The sequence below is a fragment of the Eleutherodactylus coqui genome, chromosome 6 (genome assembly GCF_035609145.1).
Source record: "Eleutherodactylus coqui strain aEleCoq1 chromosome 6, aEleCoq1.hap1, whole genome shotgun sequence".
Classification (NCBI taxonomy): domain Eukaryota; kingdom Metazoa; phylum Chordata; class Amphibia; order Anura; family Eleutherodactylidae; genus Eleutherodactylus; species Eleutherodactylus coqui.
Window position 1 is genome coordinate 178,413,337 of NC_089842.1, and position 15,964 is coordinate 178,429,300.

At 46.3% G+C, this 15,964-nt stretch overlaps 1 pseudogene; it reads right to left on the reverse strand.

Annotated features, from left to right (window-relative positions):
- Positions 1–1,537: 1,537 nt before the first annotated feature.
- The window catches only part of LOC136571788 (regulator of microtubule dynamics protein 2-like), a 30,986-nt pseudogene continuing 16,559 nt past the window's right edge, over positions 1,538–15,964 (reverse strand).

Sequence of the window (15,964 nt, forward strand, 5' to 3'; positions counted from 1 at the left end):
CCTGAATCCTCGTGCTCCGGTGACTTCTATACTTACCGGTGAAGATGGCCGCCGGAATCTTCTTCCTCCGTGGACCGCAGCTCTTCTGTGCGGTCCATTGCCGATTCCAGCCTCCTGATTGGCTGGAATCGGCACGTGACGGGGCGGAGCTACACGGAGCCGGCATCCTGCACGAGAGGCTCCATTGAAGAAAGCAGAAGACCCGGACTGCGCAAGCGCGGCTAATTTGGCCATCGGAGGCCGAAAATTAGTCGGCACCATGGAGACGAGGACGCCAGCAACGGAGCAGGTAAGTATAAAACTTTTGATAACTTCTGTATGGCTCATAATTAATGCACAATGTACATTACAAAGTGCATTAATATGGCCATACAGAAGTGTATAGACCCACTTGCTGCCGCGGGACAACCCCTTTAAACGTTCCTCAAAATCTACGATACGTACTTTTAAAGGGTTCTTTCCTTTTTTTCTGCACTTCTACTTGCAGAGCCACCATGTCAGGACACTGAAATAAATGTTCATCAGGATTATCTTGTGAATTTTAATTTTGCTTTTCTTTTTATCATAGATTAGTTTTTATATCATTATCCAAACCTTGAATGGTTACACAGTCTTTCTATTTGTCTGTAAGCCTGTGTTCATACTTGATATAGTTTTCATTACGTTTTTTTTAGACCCAATGGAAACTGCATCAAAAATATGAGCAAAGCACTGGTAGACATTTCATTATGAATATAGGCATTGTATTTACATTGACTAACTTTACCAGCAAATCAGGTAATAGTAGCCACCAGTTGAAGATAAAATAAAGGGGTATTCCATTATCAGCTAGATCAGTGCAAGTACAACCATTGGGTGTCCGGTGTCCCTCTTTTAAATGCAGTAGCATTATAGCATTTTTTGCCACTTGAATAAAAGTCTATAAACACCCGCAGCATGCTCCATTTTCTGGATGCAAAATTGGGATGCATGTCGAATATTGTATCTTTGATAAGCGAAAAGCCGTGTCCCATTAATTGGTGGGGCAAGGAGGCTTGGAAAATGGAATTAAGCTATAGACGGGGAAGAGGGTGCTAAACTGGAACTTTGTAGTTGTGCAGTGCAAAAATAGTCTGGTACCATGTTAGCCAGAAATATTCCTGTAATGTTAAACACTAACGGCTACTTTTGCCTCTTCATCAGGCAGTAGTTAAATTATACCTGAGGCTTTGGCCTGACGAAGAGGCATTAATTAGCCTCAAAGCCTTGTATATAAAATTTTCTAGTTAGCCAATAAAAGTATCACATCTGTAATACTTTTTTTTTTTTTTTTTATACAAAAGCCGTTAAGCAGGAATGTAGCTAAAGGCTCATGGGTCCGGGTGCAAGTAGTTCAGCTTGGGCCCCCCTCCCTACTGCTCTAAATGTCTGCTGCCCGTGATGCATCTGAAACATTCTGCTGCATTGCTGGGTCTCTTAAGTGTCCCAATGATACATCAATGGATGTTGCTTGAGTTTTTAAAGGTTAAAGGCACAAGCGCCAAAACACATGCATCAATCACCCCAGCTCCCCCACAAACATCCCTGTCAAAAGAGAAAAAATGAATAAAAGCATAGAGGACACATTTGTTAGAGAACTTCTGTAACTCAGCACTAGTGTACCTCTAAATAATGCAGTCATCACATCAAAAAAATAGCACAATTGTGTTTTTACCTATTTCACTCCAATTAGTAATTTTTAAAAGATTTTCAAAATATTACATGGTACATTCAATAGTACCACTGCAAAATACAACTCAGTTTGGAAAAAAAAATCAAACCCCTAGACAGCTACATCAACGGAAAAATAAAATTATGATTTTTTTGAAAGTGGGGCAAAAAAACAATAATATGAAAAAAAAATGAAAAAAAAACTCCTAAAGAGCTTAAAATATACTGCTAACACTGCATTAAGGTATGGCCAGTTGTGGCTAGGAAAATCCACAACTAATCTGCAGAACATCGCAGCATAAGTTGACTGCAGAGCAATTTAGATGGTGGATTTTATTTTGCAGGTTGTAGATGAGATTGCTTGAACTCATCCACATTAATTGTAGTGTAAATCGCTGCGGATGTTCGCTGCGGATACCATGGAAAATCTGCAGAATCCACGAGTCCAGCTTCTAGGAAACATCTCACTTTTTAGAAGCTCCAAAGTCCCCTCTGAAGGTCCCTGATATGTCCGCCTGCCAAATGGAAAGAGTTGTTCAGTAACCAATCAGACAGAAGCCTACGACATGTACATAAAATACGTATATTGTAAAGCGATTACATGTTGAACAAAGCGGAAGAATATTAGGTGGTGAATGACTGAAGGCCAAATACAGAGGCTTCATTGTAATTAGCCTTTAAAGTTACGCGGGAAAGCAGGAAATTCAAAAACAAAAGAGAAAGAACTGCGCATGTGCCGGGCGTGTCGCCCAACGCCCCCGGACGCATCCGCCGTGCTGCAGAATGAAGATCTGGCCGGCTCAGTGGAGACCTGCGCTGGACCTGGAGAGGTAATAAACTGTCTTTCCCTTTCCATGTACGCGGGCACGCACGGATACCCCTGCGGGATTCAGCATTGGTATCCGTGCAAGTGGACACAAGGCCTAAGAAAGTATATGACAACTTTCTTCCTCCTTGCTGCCCTCCTTATAATATAAACTTACTGCACCATGATCCCATAACATTGCAACAGTCTATTATGAAACTCAAAGTGTCTCCCAGCCGTCTGCACACGGTCGGGTCGGACCCAGCATACGGGATTCCCACAGCAGAGTTCGACCCGGTGCCCTGTCGGTGACCCAGCGTACCTCTCCGCCGATCTTCTCCTCTGCTGCGAATGTGCCGTTTGGAGCACCGGCGCTGTACAGAGGATGATGATTACAGAATGGATGTTCGGTTTCATCATAAGCCGTACCCGTTCAGCCACGGGAATCCTTTCCTGCTCCTGGAATGGAGTAGGAAAACGGAACCACAACGCAGATGTGACAGCAGCCTAAATGATGCAGGCACAGAGCACGGCCTCCTTGTTTGTGTGATAGGTATTGCGTATATAAGCGTGCGTATTTCAGGGACACTTTATACGAGCGCATGCCCAAAAACGCTTGACTAAGTGCAACACATTTGCGCTGTAAGTGATGTGCTTTTACGGGCATATTGGTGCATATTAATGTTATTTTTGCGATCGCAGCGTATAGTCACATGATTTCCCCCCGCCCTCCGCTGTGATATGCTGCGCAGATACATTCATGTGAATCTGGCCAAAGGACCCACGGTTGTAGGCATAAAACGCTGCGGGTCTCCGCGGTGAGAACACAGTTATGGACATGAGCTCTAAGGCTGGAACTCCATGGAGTATTTCGCCATGACATGGGTCATGTGACCAAAGATCGCTGTGCAGCCCTGTGAAGTTGCATTCTCAATTAAATCAATGGGGTCGCGCTAGTTGCCACAACCTACAGATTTCAAAAACCCCACCGAGGTTGGATTTCTTGCAATATACGGGTCGCAGCTACTTGTGAGTTATACCGCAACTCCATTGTCTTCAGTATGGCCGGCTGCACATGACCACTTCAGGTCCCACATCCCGATACCGCAGCGGAATCTGGCCGGCGACCCTGTGTTCCTATAAAATCTGTAATGCAGGTGACCGCGAAGGCTCGCAGGCCGTCATGCGCAGTACAGATTTTTGTTTTTTAAAATACTTGTATTTCCCGCACCGTCAGACATTGCGGATGGGCTGCAGGTCAGATGACCTCTATTGACTTCAATGGAGGAAGTCCCCAGCAAATAGAACATTCTGCGACTTTTTCAATTCGTATCCGCGAGTGTGAAAGAAAAAAAAAAAACTTATGTATCTTTCAATGCGTGCCATTTGCTGTGCATCCTCCGCGTGGACGCCGACTACGGATTCCACAATAGGAAAAAGGTCATGTGAAACCGGCCTGAGAGTGTGAGGTCGCAGGGCTATATAGCAAACGTTGGCCGCGTAGCACTAGTCTCATTGCCAACAATGCGTCCACAGGTACTACTGACCATCCGGCACAAGTCCACCAGGCAAATGGCGCAGCATGCCACTGAGTAACTGAGTCACAACTCAACTTGACTCAGCACTACACTATCTGTGCAGCACGGCCGCACTAAGTAAATAGCGTAGCTATGTGGAGAAAAAACTACAGTTTAAATTGCCCTGCGGGGCGGATTTTAAATCTACAAGACATCAACTTATAAATGTAGCAACTAACGCATTCCACGTCAGCGTGCCACTGAGTAATTGAGTCAAAACTTAGGAAGGCCGCGCTAGGCAAATAGCGTAGCGCATCTTACAGGCGCCGACCGGTCCGCGCAGCTGATGTAGCCTGCCATCCTTCAAGGATTCTGTTGGTCAATAGTAAAAAAAAAACTGGGTATGGGTGTGACTATCTTAGCGAAGCACAATGGATCGGGGATTAGCTCAACTTCTCTGCTTTATTGAAACCGGCTTAAGGCTGCCTGTCCACCAGCATTGCTGAGGTCTGCCGAGGGAGTCGCCGTCGGGGAGCAGGAGCCAGCTGTTGGATCTGCGCAGTGAGCCTACCTGACAGATAGGCTCACCGCAGAGAATCGCAGCAATGCGCAGCATACTGCATTTGCTGCCTGCGAGCGGAGAATCGCTGTGATTTTCCACTCGTGGACAGGGCTGCGCTTTCCCGGGGCCGGATTATCGCCACGGAGAATGCAATGCAAAAATGCCCGTGGACAGGCAGCCTGAGGAGACGCGCTTCAGTGTTTTGGCACCCCTTCCTCAGCATTTGCTTTGCCAGAAGCGTAGGCAGCGTTTAGACATAGGTCGGGTTAACAGAGAAGTGTGTTGCCAGCAAAAATATAAGCCCTAGCTAGAATACATGAAAAAAAGCAATACTTAGCTAGCAGGCGCCATCCGGGTCCCTCCCACTGGTCTCCGCAGTCCCAGGCAGGCTTGCTAGCAGTTCTCAGCGCCGACAAAACATCGCTTGCTGTAGATGAGGTTTACAGACCCCGTTACCAGCAAGCGATGTTCTGTTGGCGGTGAGAACTACTCGGAAGCCTGCTGGAACGGTGGAGACCAGCGGGGGGACTCGGGCCGCGCCTGCTAGGTAAGTATAATAAAGCATTCCCCGAAAATAAGACCCTGTGCCTCTTTTGGGGCAAAATTAATACAAGACAGGGTCTTATTTTCAGGGAAACATGGTAGTACATGCCTAAACATTGCCTAAGGCCTCATTCACACAACCGTATGCAGAAACTGCTAGGTGAATCCTGCGTTTTCCCGCCATGGATGCCAGCAGAGAGTCGCTGTATACGGATCTCACGCACACACGCTCTGTAGCAGCATTGCATATCCAACACCGCATATACACAATGTATCAAGTATGAACATGGTTGAATACACAAGCCAAAGAAAAAAAGTTCTGTACACGCGTGATACGCAGTGAAATAGAACATGCTGTATTTCATGCAATATATATATGCAATGTGAATGCTTCAATGACAATCAATGAACTTTCACGGACTTCATTCCCTGCGTGATACGTCACGCTCGTGGGGATGAGCCCTACATTTACAATATGTGTCCAGTAATGTTGGCATTTGTTTCCGTTGTCTTGTGATTACAGAATATATCCTAATGGAGAAGACAGAATTCTCAGTAACATGAAGGACCGGCAGCATAAGGCCGGGGACACACGGGGCAGAAACCAGCGATCTTAAATCTGAGCCGATCCAGGAGAGAGGACGAGATTTGCAAAAATTTCGTCCACATACTGCAGAGAAGCCGTGTTGGACAAGCCGCTCTGGAACATGTGATTGTGATGTGCTTATTTTTACGCTCCCAAAGAAAATAATGGGCGATTCTTGCAGAAGAATAAGCCATGCAGAGAACTCAGACTATCGGTCTACAGGGCTCATGTCCATGACTGTCCACGCTGCACGATACGTAGTGAATGGAGTCAATGGACTTTCACTGATCCTTACACATGTGGGTGTAGACACTGCGTATCGATACGCACAAGAAATAGATGGCAGCACGCTCTATTTCACTATGTACTACCGGTATGCAGCGTTACCCCTATACATTTGTATGAAATACTGTCCATACACAATACATTGCGTTTGGGTGGCGTCTTCATATGCATCCCACTCTGAAACACAGCGGGGAATTTGGAACAAAAAAAAAAAAAAGAGTCCCCCTGTGCGTGTCCGTGCGCTTATGATACGCAGGCGGGCACAGTACACTCACCACCATAAGAATGATGAACGTGATGTCATCACTTCCTGGCTCAGCGGGTAGCGGGTCGGCAGTGCTGACGCGGAGGCAAGGTGAGAGGTGAGCAATATTTGTTTTTGCACCATTACTTACTCTGGGGGCATTTTGTGTGCTGGAGACTCCTTTTAACTCCTGCTGATTGCGGCTTCTAACCCTTTATATGCTGCTACCGAATCGGAGATCGGAGGTACCAATCGACACCAGTGAAATGAGATCTTGGGTGCGGTTTGGTTGACATGGCAGCCAGAAGACTTCTGAAAACCCCAGAGCTGCCATTGCAGATTGCCTATTAAGTCAGGATCGTGGTATAATGTATCACTATGGTATTACATAATACTGGAGAAGCTATGAAAAAAAGATTTAAAAAGTCGCATTAAATAAAGTAAAAAAAAAAAGCCATATTTCTAGTTAAAAAAAAAATTGCTAAAACCAACAAGCACATATTTGGAATCGCTGTATCCATAAAAGTGAGATCTATGAATGTAACGCATTATTCTCCCCTCACGGTGAACGTCAGCAGAAAAAAAATAAAATAAATACTCGTCACAATGGAGCTTTTTGGTCACAAAGTCTCAAAAAAAGATGTAATGAAAAGCGATGAAAAAGTGGTATGTACTCCAAAATGGTACAAATGGAAAGTACAGGACGTCCCGCAAAAACACGAGCCGTCGTACAACGATGTCAACGGAAATAAAACAAGTTCTGGCTGTTTGAAGAAGGCGGCAGGAAATTATATTTTCTTCCAAAAATTATTTTTCTAAAAGTAGCACATTAAAACAATCTCTATAAACTCAGTCTGGTAGTAATCGTACCGACCCGCAGAATGAAGCCAGTGTGAACGCCATAAAAGACCGACCCCTTGAACATGTCAATATTGCGCTTTTTCCCCCATTTGACTCCATTAGTTGTTTTTTTTAAGTATTTTAGTACATTACATAGGATCATTGAAAAACACCTGCAAACCACCAGTCCTCCGACAGCGACGGGAGGGATAAAAAAAGGGGGATCATTTTTAAAAGTGGAGAAAAAATACTAAAGAGAAAAAAAGAGAGCTCACCTTTAAGGGCTTCTGTCCACGGGCGATTGTGCACTGCGTTCCCCGCGGCGATAATCCGGCCATGAGGAACCTAGTGAGCGTGCGCGTGTAGCTATGGAAGGCGCAACCTCCAATGTCCCCGAGCGGAGAATCATAGAAACTCTCTGCTCGTGGATGTTAAATTGCGGCATGCCGCGATTCTACACGGTGAGCTTATCTATCAAATAGGCTCACCGTGGAGAGTTGACAGTTCTCTCCCCTGCTAGCGATATTCTGCAACGCCCGTGGACAGGCGGCCATAGGGGTCAATGGTTGTCGTCCTGTATGACACAGGTTCTCTCTCTCCCCATCTACTCCCAACAGTGAGGACAACTCCCCCCATCAGGACACATGAAGCTCCCTGCTGGGTGGTGTAGTACACAGACACATCCTCATTACTGCGGAGGAGCAGTGACTGAATATCACACATGCACTACATAAGTATAACTGTACAACAGGCGCCATATGATGTGACGACATATCCCGGAATGGCGGAGTCGCCGTCCCACGTGCTCACCACTGCCACTACATTTTCCAGACAGTAACCCTTTCATGCCTGCAAACTCCCATACACATCACCCTGATGCATTTCACATTTATGACAAACATAAAACATGTATTCTGAGGTGCTGGAGGGGACCCCAAATCTCTGGGGCACTACAGGTGTGTCCGCGTTCATGGGAATAAGCCCGCACCAATGTAGTTAACCCCTTAGGCCGGCTTCACGCGGCCGAGAAAATCACACAAGATTTGTGTGTTACAAGACGCACAAATATAAACCCCATTCTTCTGAATAGGTCATACACATGAGCGAGGTTTTCCTGCATGGTACCGCGATGTGATGCAATGTGAGAAGTAAATTGCAGCATGCTCTATCTACCTGCGTGCTCTCACATCGTAGTCGCATTGTTCTCAATGGGGGCGGCTGCAGCATCGCTGTCTGCATTGTAAGCAATGGGAGAACCTCTGCGATCCTCTGTGACAGCCGCACAGGAGGATCCCTGCATCCCTGAAGAGATGGAGGCTGTTTACCCATAAGAACTCTCGCATCCCTGGGGAAATCACATGGTAAGGAGCGCAATATGGAGGTGGAATCACAGCCACACATCACGCTCGCCCGTGTGAATTGGCCTCAGGGCTCATGTCCACAACCGTGTTTTCACCGCGTATCAAGCGTGCGTTGCATGATACGAGGTGAATGGGGGCAATGAAAGTCAGCGGACATGCTCTATTTCTCTGAGCATGATATGCAGCCCTCTTTATGGGTTGTGTATGATACGCTGTCCATACACATACATTGCGAGAGGCCAGTGTGTCAATACGCATTCCTACTCTGAACAGAGCGGGAATAAAAAAAAAACACACACACTGCGCATGTCCGTGATGTGAGATTAGTGGGCATGTGCAGTGCTATACTTACCCCATACGCCACCTTTGCCGTCCCTCTGCAGCGTATTGGCTGTAATTTGTAAGACGCCGTGGTAGGCCCGCTGTGTTTTACGTATACGCCCGTGGACATAAGCCCTAAGGCTGCTTTCACACAGGCGTCTGTTAAAACGCTGCATTTTAAAGTGTTTAAGAACGGCATTTTCAAACATGTTCCACAGCGTTTTGTAACGCGCTCCATCCTTACAATGGGTGATGAGGTGCATTAAAAAGGGCTGAAACAAACTAAAATAGAGCATAGAGCGTGAGAAGATCGCAGCGTTCGAACGCTCCTCTGAGAAGCTCCATTGTGATCAATGGAGGTGTTTTATCACAGCTATTCAAACGCCGCGCTAAACGCTGTAAAAACTGTCTGTGTGAGAGCGGCCTTAATGACAAAGTCTGTTTGCACCTTAACCCCTTAGTGACTTCCTGCCTAAGTGGGCTTTAACCTCCAGAGCCATAAAAAGACACTTGCTCTGGGGATTAAAGCCCTGGGGGCTGTGGACATGACAGCTCCCTGCTGTCGAAGCGACCCCCAGTCATGCTTAAAAGTAAACAGAAGGTTAAAAAAAAGGTAAAATTTCATCCAGCTTCATATTCATGAGGGGAGATGCAATTACATACCTAAAGCCCCCGGTTTTACCCGCGGACCTTCCCCGGGTTCTGCGCACGCAGCCGTCGCCAAAGCTGGCCAATGGAAGAGCCGCAGATCGCCGGAGTATTTTAAAATCTCCCTGCTCCTGGCTACCAATCATAGCCAAGAGCCTGGAGATTTCACGATGGGCCGCGATACGTGGTCCCCAGTCACGTGATTGCCATTATCCAATGGATAACGGCGATCATGTAAAAGTAAAAGAGTTACAGCTTCACCTCCTGTCACAGACCAATCCGTGAGGAAGGGGGTGAAAATATTTCCCTAAGGCCTCCGGCGATGTCCCCCAAAGGGATCCTTATCCTCCGTTGGATAAGGGCGATCATGTAAGTTGAAGTTTAACCCCTTAAGGACCAGGTTGTTTTGTACCTTAAGGACCAGACACTTTTTAGGGATTTTACCCATGTGGCGGTTTTACTGCTCCATTTTTTTTCCTTTAGCTACCAAAATTATTTTTGCTGCGTTTTTTTTCCCGTGACATATTGGACTATTTTTTAATATCTTTTTCACTGACTTTTTTTTCCGTTTTTTAGTTTTATTGGGGGTAAAATGCTAAAAAAAATGATTTTTTTAACATTTATAGTTTTAAAAATTTTTTTTTTATATTTACACTAAAATAAAGTATGGGAATGGGTTCCTCTATTTGTTTCGGACGTTTTGATATATAGTATGTATGGGTTTGGTTTACAGGGCGCATACGGCGACGGTTTTTGTTGGCGTCTGCTTTGTGTTATTCTCTTTCTTTTGTATGTATTGTTGTTTTATTCTGTTATTTTGTTTTACTGATGTATGTAATTGTGTTTTTTACTATCTGTGTCCCCCATGACGTCATATAAGACCTCTGGGGGACACTCACTTTTTTTTTTTTTTAACTCTATTTGACATTTTCCCACTGTAGCTGGGCAGTCCATAGGACCCTCAGTTGCAGGGGAAAGCAATCCCTATGGTGACATTAGTCACCTGCAGAGCTGCCAGGGTCTAAGTCTGACCCTCCAGCTCTGCAGTAGCAGGGAATCCCGGGAGGTCACATGACCCCTCGAGGCTCCCGTAGTGAAAGTACTTCTTACTTTCACTTTGCCCCGACAGTGTTCATTGAGTACTGTATATCGGGGAAGCAGGAGGCAGGAAGGGTTAAAAACCCCTCCTGCCTTCTGCTCCAGGTTATCAGCTGTCACAAACAGCTGATAACCGGTACCTGCCTCTGACTGATTGCAGAGGTAGGAGACTTAGAGCACCGCCGTATTTTTACAATCGGTGGTCCTCAAAGCCCAGCACCAGCCGCCGTATATATACAGTGGCTGGTCCTTAATGGGTTAATCTCCCTTCTTCGATGCGATCGGTGAGAGGAGATGAAACTTCTTACCGGAGGCCTCCGCATTTGAACCCCGATATGATCCTCCTTGCTCCCGGCTACCAAAGGTCACAGAGAGCCTGGAGCAGTGATCGGTGGTCTCGTTAAGCAGTCCCCGGTCACATGATAAAAAGGTAGCGATCCACCTAAGGCCGCCCCCACACGACTGGAGAGAAATTGCAGAGTCTGCATGTGTTTGATCCGTGGTAATACACGGATGAATCAAATACATTGGATTACACAATTCTGCTCACATCAGCGGGTCGGAATTAGGTAATCCATTTGCGAAGCGATTACCGGAGGCGGGGTATTCAAAGCCTTGTTACAAGAAGAGGATTCTGTCAGCGCTGAGGACTGCAGCAGCGCGGAGACCAGTGCGAGGGACACAGATGCCGACGGCTAGGTGAGTATAAGACACTCCCCAAAAATAAGACACTGTGCTTCTTTTGAGGCAAAAGATTTTATAAGACACTGTCTTATTTTCAGGGAAACATGGTAGCAGTGTATTAGAATGGCTATGAAGATCAGCCAGAGCCTGAGCCTCATGGGTCATCATAGCTGGCAGACCCGTTATAATAAAGCCTCTGAGTGCCGCGGCAACCCATCGGTACTCCACGATCATATCTGTCAGCCTTCTACATGCTGCGGTCGTACTGAAGCAAAACTTTCTGTACTTCTCGCTATTATAGCAAGTGCCGGGCTGTCATCCGACAGGCGAGCACCTACTCTCCCCAGCATGGGAGTTGTGCGCCAGGCTACTAATGCAAATGCACAGCAAAATAGCACATGATGCGTTTTTTTTGGGGGGGGGGTTGCGCGCAAGGCCATTGTACACTTATGCGCTTGTAAACGATCCCATTGGGTTCTAATTTCTGCACGCTGAGCACATAGCTTTCTTGCAGAAGTTCATTCATGTGATACCGGCCTAAAGGGCTCTTCTGTTTTGCTGATCACCTCTCTACTACCTGAATCACTTCTGCCAGTAGTAGAACTCATACAGATATATAAGGGGATTGCTGACATAAGATTCCACAATATAAGGTGTAAAGTTGCATGAAGGCGCTTTAGCAGCAGCTGGTTATGTTAATCATTAAATGGGGATTCTTACGTTCAGATGAAATGTGCGGACAGATATGTAATGTCTAGGACTATTATATGATGTAGTCATCTATTTCAGAGCTGCACACAAGAAGCATGTTCTCCCATTGTTATCACTTATCCTCGACCGGCCCGCGCGGCTCATTTACCTTTTGGACCACCACACATTATAAAAGCCGGGAGGGCTGCCATTCCTGCAGGAGATCTGCAGCTTTTTTTTATCTCTACACATGAGGCCAGCTGCACACGGACGGGTTGGATTCCGCTTGCAGGAGCCCGCAGCTGAACCCGTCTCTGTCCCTGGCTGAGGACCCTGCATACCTGGTCTGCTTTGTATTGTGGATGACCATGGCGGCTCACCGTTGGTCTTGCTCTTTGTTTTTTAAATCTTTGCTTTCCCAGCGCTAGGCGATGACACGAATGACCGCGACCTAACCGTAATGACAATGGAAGCCGTCCGTGCGCAGCCTGCACAAAAACAGAACATGCTGCTCATGCGAGCGGACATGGAAATGTTCTATTCTTTCAGTGGATGCGGAATATCACGGATCGTCCGCACGGGTGACGATCGCGGATTGTGCAGTTCAAATCCGGTCGTCTGCCACTGGCCTAAACAAGATTTGCGTTAATCCCATTCACTTTATTAAATAACGTTTCTGCTGTTTTTACCGCATAATTTCTGTCAGAGAAAAAAACCACAGGATTTCCGCCACACGTGAACGCACCCTTAGGCCGGCCTCACATGGACCAGTCGGATTCCGCATGTGCGAGCTCGTACCGGAATCTGTCCCTGTCCCCAGCCGGCGTCCACACGTACCTGAATTTTATCTGTACTGCGGATGGTCCGGACGGCTCCCTGTTGGACAGGCGCAGTACACATTTTTTTCAAATCTTTTTTTCCATGCCATCGCAAATATTCTATTTGTTTCATTGTGTACGAAATGCCGCGGAGCTTCCATGCGGGTGACGATCACGGATTCCACAATTCAAACTCGGTCGTGTGAGAACGGCCTTAATGTTAAACCATTGTCTCTGCTTGTGCAGCTCGGAGTTCTTCTTCTCCATCATATATGTCAGACTGCACCAGGATTTCAGAGGACTTAAGTTTGGAATTTCTTGATTCAATATTTGGCATTTCGTGAAATTGTCGCCATGGAAACTCAGCAGATGATTGCTGAAAAAAGAGTACATTCACCCGATGTAGGCTTGTGTGTTTGACTTAGGCCGATCTCACACGAGCGTATTGTCATTGCGCACGCAATTTTCCTGTGTGCAACACATAATGCCAATAGCCCATTGATATCTATTGGGCCACTCACAGATATACGCCATGTTCGTGTGAGCCTAGCCATAGAGGGGCAGATTTGCGCTGCTTGTGTAGATTTAGATGATGTGAGGCATGTAGTTTGCTGTAGATGCTATGGTGATGATGAGCGAATGTGAGACACAGCGTGTAGTTACATAAAGCAGACACAGGAGGGCAGAGTTGTTTTGATGACAAAAACAACATCAGGAAGAAGTGGCCTGAATGAAATAGAACTTCCTATATGTCATTGTAATGTTGATAAAAGTAATTAAAATATCAGAGCAAAAGTATCATTAAGGCCGAATGCACATGGCGGGTCGGATTCAGACTGCGAGATTCTCACAGCGGAATGAGACCCGTGTCCCTGCAGTGACCTCTCGCTTACCCGTCCGGCGCCTTCTCTCTCTGCTCTGCGATGTGTCGGATGGCACAGACGCACATGCACAGAGCAGAGCCGGCGGGTCAGCGGTGACGTTTCTATGCAAGCCTTTGTGACGCTCGCACAGAAATAGGACATGACACAATTTTGTTACCGCACAGATTTTTCACGATCAAACTTGCGGCTGTCTGCATAGAATTGCGTGCACCCGGAATCTCACTGCGGAATTTCCATCCGTACACATTGACCATTATTGTGGAAAATTGACCCCTTGATGGGAGGCTCTAGAACCCTGTTGTACCGCTTCTAGCGTGAACACAGGATGTAATACAGGCAGACATGTGGCCTCTAGTATACTGTCGCAGTGCCTATAGCTTGGATAGCAGACATGATACGGGCGAGCATGGATGCTTTAGTAACCAGTTGTACCACATCTAGCTTGGATACAAGATGTGAAATAGGTTAGTATGGAGTCTCTACTACCATCCTGTACCGCTTCTAGCTTGGAAACAAGATGTGAAAAAGGTGGGCACGGAGGCTCTGGTACCCTGTTGTACCGCCTCTTGCTTGGTTTCAAGGTGTAAAACAGGTTAGTATGGAGTCTCTAGTTCCATTTGTACCGCCTCTACTTGGATACAAGATGGGAAACTGGCTGACATGGAGGCTTTGGTATCCTGTTGTACTACTTCTAGCTTGGATATAAAGCTGATACTGGCAGGCATGCGGACTCTAGTACGCTGTCATACCACCTCTAGCTTGGATAGCAGATGTGATGCCGGCGGGCATGGGGGCTTTAGTAACACTTTATACCACTTCTAGCTTGAAAACTAGATGTGATAAAGGGAAGCATGAAGGCAATGGTACCTCGTTGTGCCACTTCTAGCTTGGATACAAGTTGTGATACAGGACAGGCATGGAGGCTCTAGTACCCTGTTGTGCTGCCTCTAGCTTGCATACAAGATGTGATACAGGACAGGCATGGAAGCTCTAGTACCCTGTTGTGCTGCCTCTAGCTTGGATACAAGATGTGATAAAGGTTGGCATGGAGGCTCTAGTACCCTGTTGCACTGCCTCTAGCTAGGATACAAGATGTGATACTGGCGGGCATGGAGGCTCTAGTACCCTGTTGCACTGCCTCTAGCTTAGATACTAGATGTGATACAGGCGGACATGGAGGCTGTAGTTCCCTGTTGTACCACTTTTAGCTTGGATACAAGATGTGAAACAGGTGACTATGTTGGCTCTAGTACCCTGCTGCACGGCTTCTAGTTAGGATGCAAGATGAGACACAGGCAGGCATGGAGGCTCTAGTACCCTGTTATACCACCTCTAGCTTGGATACTAGATGTGATACAGGCGGACATGGAGGCTCTAATACCCTGTTATACCACCTCTACCTTGGATACTAGATGTGATACGGGCGGGCATGGAGGCTATGGTACCCTTTTATACCACTTCGAGCTTAAAAACAAGAAGTGAAACAGGTGTCTTTGGAGGCTCTAGTATCCTGTTGCACCACTTCTAGCTTGGATACAAGATGTGATATAGGCAGGCATGGCGCCTCTAGTATGCTGTTTTAACACTTTTAGCTTGAATACAAGATGTTAGACAGTTGGCTATGGGGGCTCTAGTATCCCGTTGTCCAGCTTCTGGCTTACAATATGTGAAAGAGGCGGGCATTTAGAATCTAGTTCCCTGTTTTACCACCTCTCACTTGGATAAACGATTTGATACAGGTGGGCACGGTGACTCTAGTATCCTGTTGTAACAATTCTAGCTTGGATAAACGATTTGATACAGGCAGGCATGGAGGCTCTAGTACCCTGTTGTGCCATTCTACCTTGGATACAAGATGTCATGCAGGGGGTATGGAAGCTATACTACGTTGTTGTACCACCTCTAGCTGGATAGCAGATGTGACACGGACGGGCATGGAGGCTTTAGTACCCTGTTGTACTGCCTCTAGCTTAGATACTAGATGTGATACAGGCGGACATGGAGGATGTAGTTCCCTGTTGTACTACCTTTATGGTGCCTCCACATGGACGCTAACATTGCATGTTTTTTGCTCTATGCGAAAGTGAGTAAAAAAGCTGATTTATGAAAGCAATGTCTTTCGATGGTATCATTTACAACTGTGATGTGTTCACTGTTGTGATAGCCAAAAATCTTGGCATGTTCTATTTTTCGGCTTTTTTTGCATCTATGATATTAAGCCATCTTTTCATCGATTTGGGTGTAAAAAGGCATGACGACTTTACAAAGCAGATACACATATGTCCTTTCACTGCATTTTGGCACCGACCAAAAACGTAACGCCCATGTGAAGGCACACTAAGCTTTGATAGCAGATGTGATACGGTTGGGCACGGAGGTTATAGTACTC